Below are 10,072 nucleotides of genomic sequence, written 5' to 3'. Positions count from 1 at the left end.
CCTGGTCTTGACGGAGGATGAGATGGCTGGATGGCATCACTGACTCGATGGATGTGAGTCTGAGTGAACGCCAGGAGTTGGTGATGGACAGGGAGGCCTGGCGTGCTGTGATTCATGGGGTTGCAAAGAGTCGGACACGACTGAGCGACTGAACTGAACTGAGATGGTTTGGATGTATAAAAGTCTCAGAACCACTGTTGTAGGCTGGATACCCCCTGAGAGTCACTGTTCTACATGTGGGAATGGTTCCAAACCCTCAGAGCCTATGAAAGTGACAGTCACTCATGTATCTGACTCTTTGAGGCCCCTTGGACTGTAGTCCATGGAATTCTCTAGGCCAGAACACTGGAGTGGGTAGCCTTTCCCTTCTCCAGGAGATCTCCCAAACCCAGGGATCGAACTGAGGTCTCGCACATTGCAGGTGGATTCTTTACAAGCTGATCCACAAGGGAAGCCCTTTGGGTGAAGCTAAAGTGGCTTTGAGAATGGCCTTAGACCTGGGATGTATATGCAACAGGAAGAACTGCTTTTTTTTTTTTTTTTTGGCAGTGTCTTTCAAATTTTGCTTTGTAGCTAGCCATGATGAGATTTTTCAGAGCTTCAAAACCAGACTGAAACTGCACCTAAAGAAGAATTTATAGCCAGGATATAAAATGAAGTGGATATCAGAGGGGGGCCAAGTGTCCTCTAAAAATAACAAAATCAGAGGTCAGAGAGTAATGGTCTTAGGAGCAATACCTCTGAGAGAGATTCATAACAGAATCCAGCTCATAGTTAAATTATTAGTTCATAGAATAAGAGATCTTGTTCCAGCTACATGGACTTTTAGCACTTTATAAATTAATATGGACCAGACTCCAAGTCAAGTGCACACATCGACATTGTGAAGAATTTCTGCTACTTGCACCATGTTGGAAAAGAGTTGTTTCAAAGGTACCAGAAAACAAAACTGGGTCTTCTGCATTGTGGGTGGATTCTTTTCCATCTGAGCCACCAGGGAAGCCCAGTCTCCCCCAACCCTGCCCAAAAAAGTTAACTTGCCTACTACATTCTTGCCATGTCTTTATTCTCTTTCTTGTACATCTCCTCATCTCTCCACCTTCTTCTGCTCTGTTGACTTCCACCTGGCTCCACTGCACGGCAAGGTAAAGAGTGAGAGGAGACATTGAGTGAATGTGGTGTAGCCTGAAGACTGATTTTTCTTAGTCCAAATCTTTCTTTGCTCATTTTAAGAAACAAAAACAACAAACATTCCCCCCCACACTTTTGGTTCTTCTTTGAAGTATCACCTGATATTGCTAGAAGAGCATTTGCCTTTTTTGACTTCAGGTGCAGAGAATTGAATTGATCACACTTCCCAGTTCAGGGCATACCTTTTGGTTATTCCCTGTTTACTCCCCAAACTCTTCTCCCAGCCCTCACCCTCACTAGTATCAGATGTCCATCCGTCTCTGTCTGCTGGGTGAAGCCAACCACTGTAGACTCCACTACCCGAGCTCCCTGGCTGCTTTGTTTCTGTTGAGCTTTGGCCAATGAGAGGCACTGGCAGCAGGATGGGGGTGAGGTGGGAGGAGCTGGGGTATTTGTGCAGTGTCTGGCAATGGTTGCTTCCTTCCTCAGTGCAGCAGCTTTCAGACAGTTCCTTGATTCCAGCCCTGCTGTATGCATTCTTAGTCACTCAGTCACGTCTGACTCTTCGTGGCCCCATGGACTGTAGCCCAATAGGCTCCTCCGTCCATGGAATTTTCCAGGCAAGTATACCGGAGCAAGTTGCCATTTCCTTCTCCAGGAGATCTTCCCAACCCAGGAATCAAACCTGCATCTCTCCAACTCCCCTCAGTTCAGTTCAGTTCAGTTGCTCAGTTGTGTCTGACTGTTTGCAACCCCATGAATCGCAGCACGCCAGGCCTCCCTGTCTATCACCATCTCCCGGCGTTCACTCAGACTCACGTCCATCAAGTCTGTGATGCCATCCAGCCATCTCATTCTGGTCGCCCCCTTCTCCTCCTGCCCCCAATCTCTCCCAGCATCAGAGTCTTTTCCAACGAGTCAAGTCTTCGCAGGAGGTGTCCGAAGTACTGGAGTTTCAGCTTTAGCATCACTCCTTCCAAAGAAATCCCAGGGCTGATCTCCTTCAGAATGGACTGGTTGGATCTCCTTGCAGTCCAAGGGACTCTCAAGAGTCTTCTCCAACACCACAGTTCAAACGCATCAATTCTTCGGCGCTCAGCCTTCTTCACAGTCCAACTCTCACATCCATACATGACCACAGGAAAAACCATAGCCTTGACTAGACAGACCTTAGTCGGCAAAGTAATGTCTCTGCTTTTGAATATACTATCTAGGTTGGTCATAACTTTTCTTCCAAGGAGTAAGCGTCTTTTAATTTCATGGCTGCAATCACCATCTGCAGTGATTTTGGAGCCCCCAAAAATGAAGTCTGACACTGTTTCTACTGTTTCCCCATCTATTTGCCATGAAGTGATGGGACCAGATGCCATGATCTTCGTTTTCTGAATGTTGAGCTTTAAGCCAACTTTTTCACACTCCTCTAGGGTTACCTTAATATGATGTCCTCCCCTTGTCCCTTTAGCCCTAGAGATGCTAATGGCATGAAGAGAAGGGGATGACAGAGGATGAGATGGTTGGATGGTTGGACTCATGTCCAACTTGATGGACATGAGTTTGAGTAAGCTTCCAGAGTTGATGATGGACAAGGAAGCCTCGTGTGCTGCAGTCCACGGGGTTGCAAAGAGTCAGACACGACTGAGCGACTGAACTGAACTGAACTGGATGCCAATGGCTTCCTGCTATTACTTTCTGGGGCAGAGAGAATGGTGCCCTGAATATTTCCACACCCTAATCCTTGGAACCCATAAGTATGTTATTTTACATGGTAAGCAGAATTTTACAGTTTTGATGAATGTGAACCTTGAGATGGGAGATCATCGTACTTTATTTGGGTGAACCCAATCTAGTGACTCTGGTCCTTAAAAGCAGCTGTAGGCAGAAAGAGATGTGACAATGGAAGTAGGGTCTAAAAGATCAGATGTTGCTAGTTTTGAAGATGGAGAAAGGGGGCCATGAGCCAGGGAATGTGGACAACCTCTAGAAGTTGGAAAGGTCAAGGAAACAAGTTCTCCCTTGATGCCCCCCTCTGGAATGCTGCCTTGCTGCCACATTGATGGGCACATTGATTTTAGCCAGATCTATGCCAGGAACCTACAGAAATGTAAGATGATAAATTGATGTTGTTTTAAGCCACTAAATTTATGGCAAGTTGTTATAGCAACAATAGAAAACCAGCATACCTTCCCTATCCTCTTTTTTTTTTTCTTTTAAGCTTTCACTCTCCCCACACTGCTGTAGGTAGTCCTTTCACTAGCACCTCTTCCTTTAAAGTATTTGGAGTGAAATCTGTTTACTCTTCTTACAAATGTCCCCTCTCATTTTGTTCTTCCTTCCTTTCTTCTGCCACTTATTCTCTATGCCCACATTCAATCTTCTCTCCCATTAAACGGGCTTCTCTGATAGCTCAGTTGGTAAAGAATCTGCCTGAAATGCAGGAGAACTGGGTTCAATCCCTGGGTTGGGAAGATCCCCTGGAGAACGGAAAGGCTACCCACTCTAGTATTCTGGGGTCAGAAAGAGTCCAACATGACTGAGTGACTTTTACTTTCGTATATGTAACTTGCCTAGTAGATACAAGTGAATGTACACATTTTAAATTTATATAAATTATCTTCTATAATACATTGAATTTTTTCTTAGTTTTTAAGTTTCATCCAATGCTATATTTTTGAGAATGATCCAAGGGGCTGTCTGCACTGTAGTTCCTTGCTTTCGATGGTTGCATCCTTGAAACATGTGATCCAGTCATCAAAGGAATCAGATGAAACCAGGAGGGGTCTGAAAGATCCTGAGAAGAGAGCAACCTTAGACCTACCTTAGACCTTGAGGTGAGGGCAGAGAGCAGGGAGATTGGAAATGGAAGAAGAGGAAAAGTGAGGTGATATGACTGGAGCAATGTCCTTAGAAATCTTTCACTATAAATTTATAAATGAGCATGAGGGAGAGATTCCATCAATAACAAGTAGCTTGCCAGCATTTACGTTTTGTCCAGTCTCCCTAAATTTCTGTACCTTTTATTGGCTCACCTCAGACATTTCTCTCCGATTCTAGGAAGTAAAGCGAAGCAAAGCACAGTGCATTTTGCCAGGTTCTTAAATTGTGGTGCTGACCAAGACCTTATTTATTCTCCTGATACCTAAATATCCATCTCCCTTGTGTAAATTTACTGCCTTCTGAATTTGGAACCATATGTAGATCTAACTCATGCAAATAACTACATTTTTGACCCATGTTAGTATTTCTTTTCAAGTAATAATATATTTTTTTCTTAGTGGAAATAGCTTTTTTTGGCTTTTATTTCTGATTATAAAAGCAATTCATGATTATCATACAAAAGTATTATTGCAGTAAAGTATTATAATAATACAAAAAAGAATAAAGATATAAACATTAGTTATTATCTTATCTGATTTTAACATTTTTGGAATATGTTATATTAGCCTTTCTTTCTCATTAATAATATTCATTCAATAAATATTTATCATGCAATCTATGGTGCTAGGTGCTGGGAGACAATAGTGAGCAAAAATAACAAAATTGCTGCCCTCTGGACCTTGTAATCTAGTGAGGAAGAATTATATTTAATTATATGATTATTTAATGTCTGCAACAGTTAGGATGCTTCTGCTGAAGCATCAACGAGCTATTGCCACAGTAATGCTCCATAATATATCACCCCAAACTCAATGACCTACAACAATGAGCACTTATTCTTATGATCACAGTTCTGCAGGTCACTTGGGGCAACTGTGCTTTAGAGAGTGGGTCCATGAACTGGCAGAAGTTACTCTGTTTTAGGGTGTCGATTAAGCTTAGGCCTATATTTTATGTATTGATTCTGGTACCAGGGTTAAAGGAAAAGCAGCTAATTGTGTGTGGGGGGGATGCTTTTCCCATAGTGGATCACTGGAGAGAACAAGAGCCAACCAAACCGTGAAAGCATGTGGGGAACCTTTGCTTTCATCATGTCTGCTAACATTCCATCGACCAAAACCAATCACGTGAACAAGCCCAAAATTAATGGGTAGGGAATATTACTCCTCTCACCATGAGAACACAGTAAGGGTGTGGATGTCTATTATAGACAAATGAAGAATTGATATCAGTAATTCAACCTACCATGTAACACACAGCCAAAAGTGTTACTGATATATTCTTCTCATGGTCACAAAACGGCTGAAACATTCATAAGCATTATATTCTCTTACGAGATTATCCAAAGACAGGAAGAGAGGAGTCCTATCTTGTTCTTTGCTAGTAATCCCACTCCCTATCTTCATGTTCTTTGACTTCTCATTAGCGAGGGTTGCTTCACATGTCCACTCCTAATTCAGTCACTGGTAGGGAGAATACATTGACATGATTGATCTGCACTAAAAAACATTTACACCCTGGGGCTAGGGAATGGTTCCTGAAACACAAGTGCCTAATATCTGAACAAAATGGGGGTTATATAGACATGAGTAATGAGGTGAGATGGCATTTAGCAAGACAACTAATAGTCTTCTTACCAGTCTGCTTCATTGTATTAGTGTGATTGTCATAAGGGTTCTAAATTGTAAGCAATTACAAGAAAACTTTAGTTTGGAGAGGGAAGCCAGGGAAATGAATATTAAGCTGAAATTTGAAGGATGAGTAGGAGTTACCTACACACAGAACATTTTGGGTAGAGGGATATGCATAAAAGTTTTGTAGTCGAGTGAGCTTGGGATATGGGAGACTTAAGAAATGTGAAAGTGTGGTGGTAAGCATGATGGGAATCAAGGCTGTAGAGGATAAGAACCATACCACTGAGGGCCTTGCAGATCAAGTTAAGGCTTTTATTCTTCATCCTAAGAGCAATGGAAAGTTACTAAAGAGCTTTAAGCAAGGTAATGATGTGATCAGAATTGATTTTAAAGGAAGGTCGCACTAGCTACAGTGTGGAGACAAATTGAGGAGATTCTGGAATGACTGGAAGGGAGGTCAGTTGGGAATTTATTACACAGTTCATCTGAGAGTAGATAATAGTTTAGTTAGAATGGTAGTGGTAGAGACAAAAAGATTTTAGAAATACTAAATTTTAGAAATATTTAAGAGGTAAAAATGTTTACAGGTAGTGACAGATATAGATATCAAGGAATAGCCTTATATTTCAGGATTATGTAGCTGGATCAATGTTGGAACCAATAATTGAGACAGAGAATACAGGAAAAGGTCCAGGTTTGGTCAGGAAAAGCACAAGCACAGATGTTCAGCTTAAGTTGCCTTTGAGATACATAAAAATAATCATTGGATTTATAGGTATTAGATGTTATGGGTTATTTGCACATAAATAGTAATTGATGCCAAAGATATTAATAAAAGATTATATAAAGTGCAAGGAGTAAGGGGTCTAGGAATAAGCCTTGAGGAATACCAGTATTTAGAGAGCTAGTAGTGGAGAAGGAAATGGCAACCCACTCCAGTGTTCTTGCCTGGAGAATCCCAGGGACAGAGGAGCCTAGTGGGCTGCCGCCTATGGGGTTGCACAGAGTTGGACACGACTGAAGCAACTTAGCAGCAGCAGCAGCAGCGGCGGAGGTGGGGGTGGGGTGTGAGGGGGTGGAGAGCTTATGAAATGGCAAAGGAAGCTGAGAAAGAACAGAGATGTAAAAAAAGAAACCCACAAAACAAAGACAAAACCAAAAAACCCAAATATAGAAAGAAGACTTAAAAACCAAGTTCGTGCCCACTCAGGAATGCTCCTTTCTTGGGCTTCCCAGGTGGTGTAGTGGTAAAAGTATCCTCCTGCTGATGCAAGAGATGTGGGTTTGATCCCTGGGTTGGAAGATCCCCTGGAGTAGGATGTGACATCCCACTCTAGTATTCTTGCTTGGAGAATCCCATGGACAGAGAAGCCTGGCAGGCTACATACAGTCTATGGGGTCACAAAGAGCCAGACATGACTGAGTCCAGCAACAAGGACTGAAGAAGTAAAATTGGACTTGGTAACATTAAGGTCATAGTTCAGAAGTTAGTTAGCAAGTACTGTTTTGGTGAAGTGATGAATGTAGATTGCAGTGTGTTGAGGGGTAGGAGTTGAGAAAATGGACATGTTGGCTTTGAAGTGGACAGAATTTGTAGTGGGAAATGCAGCTAAAGGAGATTGGGATGATGAAGAGAACTTAAAGTTGATGAGAAGTATCCAGTTGAGAGGAAGAGTTTATTATATGAGAGGCATGGCATAAGAAAGACCAAGACTCTTCAGAAAACAGGAAGTAATGGGATCCATGTATGTATTTATGTAGTTAAAACTTACATGTTTATATATATTTTCTGTATATAAACTATTAAAATGTGATATATTTGGTTGCAAGGAATACAATACCCCATCAACAAAGTATTAAACAAGAAAGACATTTGACTATCCTACCTAATTCAAAAATTGGAAGTTGGCACTTCCAACTTTGTGCCATTGTACAGGAGGCAGTGATCAAGACCATCCCCAAGAAAAAGAAAAGCAAAAAGGTAAAATGGTTGTCTGAGAAGGCCCTACAAATAGCTATGAAAAGAAGAGAAGTGAAAGAAAAAGCAGAAAAGGAAAGATATACCCATTTGAATGCAGAGTTCCAAAGAGCAAGGAGAGATAAGAAAGCCTTCCTCAATGCTAAGTGCAAAGAAATAGAGGAACAGAATAGAATGGGAAAGACTAGAGATCTCTTCAAGAAAATTAGAGATACCAAGAGAAATTTTCATGCAAAGATGGGCACAACAAAGGAAAGAAATGGTATGAACCTAACAGAAGCAGAAGAGGTGGCAAGAATACACAGAACTATATAAAAAAGATCTTCACGACCCAGATAATCATGATGGTGTGATCACGCACCTAGAGCCAGACATCCTGGAATGCCAAGTCAAGTGGGCCTTAGGAAGCATCACTATGAACAAAGCTAGTGGAGGTGATGGAATTCAAGTTGAGCTATTTCAAATCCTGAAAGATGATGCTACACTCAAACCTAAAAGAAAGTGCTGCACTCAATATGCCAGCAAATTTGGAAAACTCAGCAGTCGCCACAGGACTGGAAAAGGTCTATTTTCATTCCAGTCCCAAAGAAAGGCAATGCCAAAGAATGCTCAAACTACCGCATAATTGCACTCATCTCATATGCTAGCACAGTAATGCTGAAAATTCTCCAAGCCAGGCTTCAACAGTATGCGAACCATGAACTTTCAGATGTTCAAGCTGGATTTAGAAAAAGCAGAGGAACCAGAGATCAAATTGCCAGCATCTGTTGGATCATGGGAAAAGCAAGAGAGTTCCAGAAAAAACATCTACTTCTGCTTTATTGACTATGCCAAAGCTTTTGACTGTGTGGATCACAACAAACTGTGGACAATTCTTCAAGAGATGGGAATACCAGACCCCCTGACCTGCCTCCTGAGAAATCTGTATTCAGGTCAAGAAGCAACAGTTAGAGCTGGACATAGAACAACAGACTGATTCCAAATTAGGAAAGGAGTACATCAAGAATGTATATTGTCACCCTGCTTATTTAACTTCTATGTAGAGTACATCATGAGAACCCCTGGGCTGGAGGAAGCACAAGCTGGAATCAAAATTGCTGGGAGAAATATCAATAATCTCAGATATACAGATGACACCACCCTTATGGCAGAAAGCGAAGAGCTAAAGAGCCTCTTGATGAAAGTGAAAGAGAAGAGTGAAAAAGTTGGCTTAAAACTCAGCATTCAGAAAACTAAGATCATGGGATCTGGTCCCATCACCTCATGGCAAATAGATGGGGAAACAATGGAAACAGTGAGAGACTTTATTTTGGGAGGCTCCAAAATCCCTGCAGATGGTGATTGCAGCCATGAAATTAAAAGACGCTTGCTCCTTGGAAGCGACTGAACTGAACTGAAACACCTGAGCTGAGATCTTTCCATCTTTTCCATCTTGCCTCTTCAGTGTGTCAGTGACATCTCGCCTCCTGATCTCCAGATGGCTGCCACAGCTTTACATATCTCATCCTCATAAGCAGCATTCCAAGCAGAAAAGCAAGTAGGGGTGATATGAGTAACAAAAGTGCTTTCTGTATTTACCATTCACGTTATTAGGGAGAAATCTTAACCTGAAGCTATCAACAAACTTCCTCTATGTCTCATTGTCCAAACTGGGTCACATGACTACCCTTAGCCAATTACTAGTAAAGGGAAATGAGATTTCAGCGGCTGGTGTAGACCCATCATTTTTCATCCCTGGTACTGGGCAAAGTGCCACCCAAACACATTAGGGCAAGAAAGAATGTGGAATAAGTTTGAACTGACAGCTCCAAGAGTGGTTACCATTAAGAATGTTTGCCTCAGTAGCTATATTGATTGGTTGGTGTGTGTGTGTCTATGTATGTGCAATTATAAAATTAGTTCATAATATTAAAAGTTTATATATTGAAAGATACAATAGAATAAAAATAACGTAAAATCGCATTAATTGGAAAATAAGCAACTTTCATTGACATTCTGATTTAGAGCCTTTCAGAATTTTTCTATGCTAAAAACAGCCTTTTTCTTTTTTTTTCTGTTTCAAAATTGAGAGAGACTCATGCTGTGTGTATGTATGACATAATTTGCCTTTTGCACATGGAGCAGAGTTTTTAAATGATATGCTAAAACTGTGAACTAGATCTTGGTAAATTGTGTTTCTGTTTGTTTACTGTTCCATATATTATTCTAGCAGTATTTGAACATACTCATTTGTTTATATTCTTAACAATACTTGGTATATGAATTTTAGGAATCTTTGGTAATCTTATGAGATAAAAGTAATAAATCAGTGTGAAAGTGAAAGTGTTAGTCCCTCCGTCATGTCTGAATCTTTGTCACCCCAGGGACTATATAGCTCACCATGCTCCTCTCTTCATGGAATACTCAAGGCAAGAATACTGGAGCAGGTAGCCATTCCGTTCTCCAGGGGATCTTC

The sequence above is a fragment of the Capricornis sumatraensis genome, chromosome X, assembly GCF_032405125.1.
Source record: "Capricornis sumatraensis isolate serow.1 chromosome X, serow.2, whole genome shotgun sequence".
Classification (NCBI taxonomy): Eukaryota; Metazoa; Chordata; class Mammalia; order Artiodactyla; family Bovidae; genus Capricornis; species Capricornis sumatraensis.
This window is presented reverse-complemented; position numbering follows the sequence as displayed.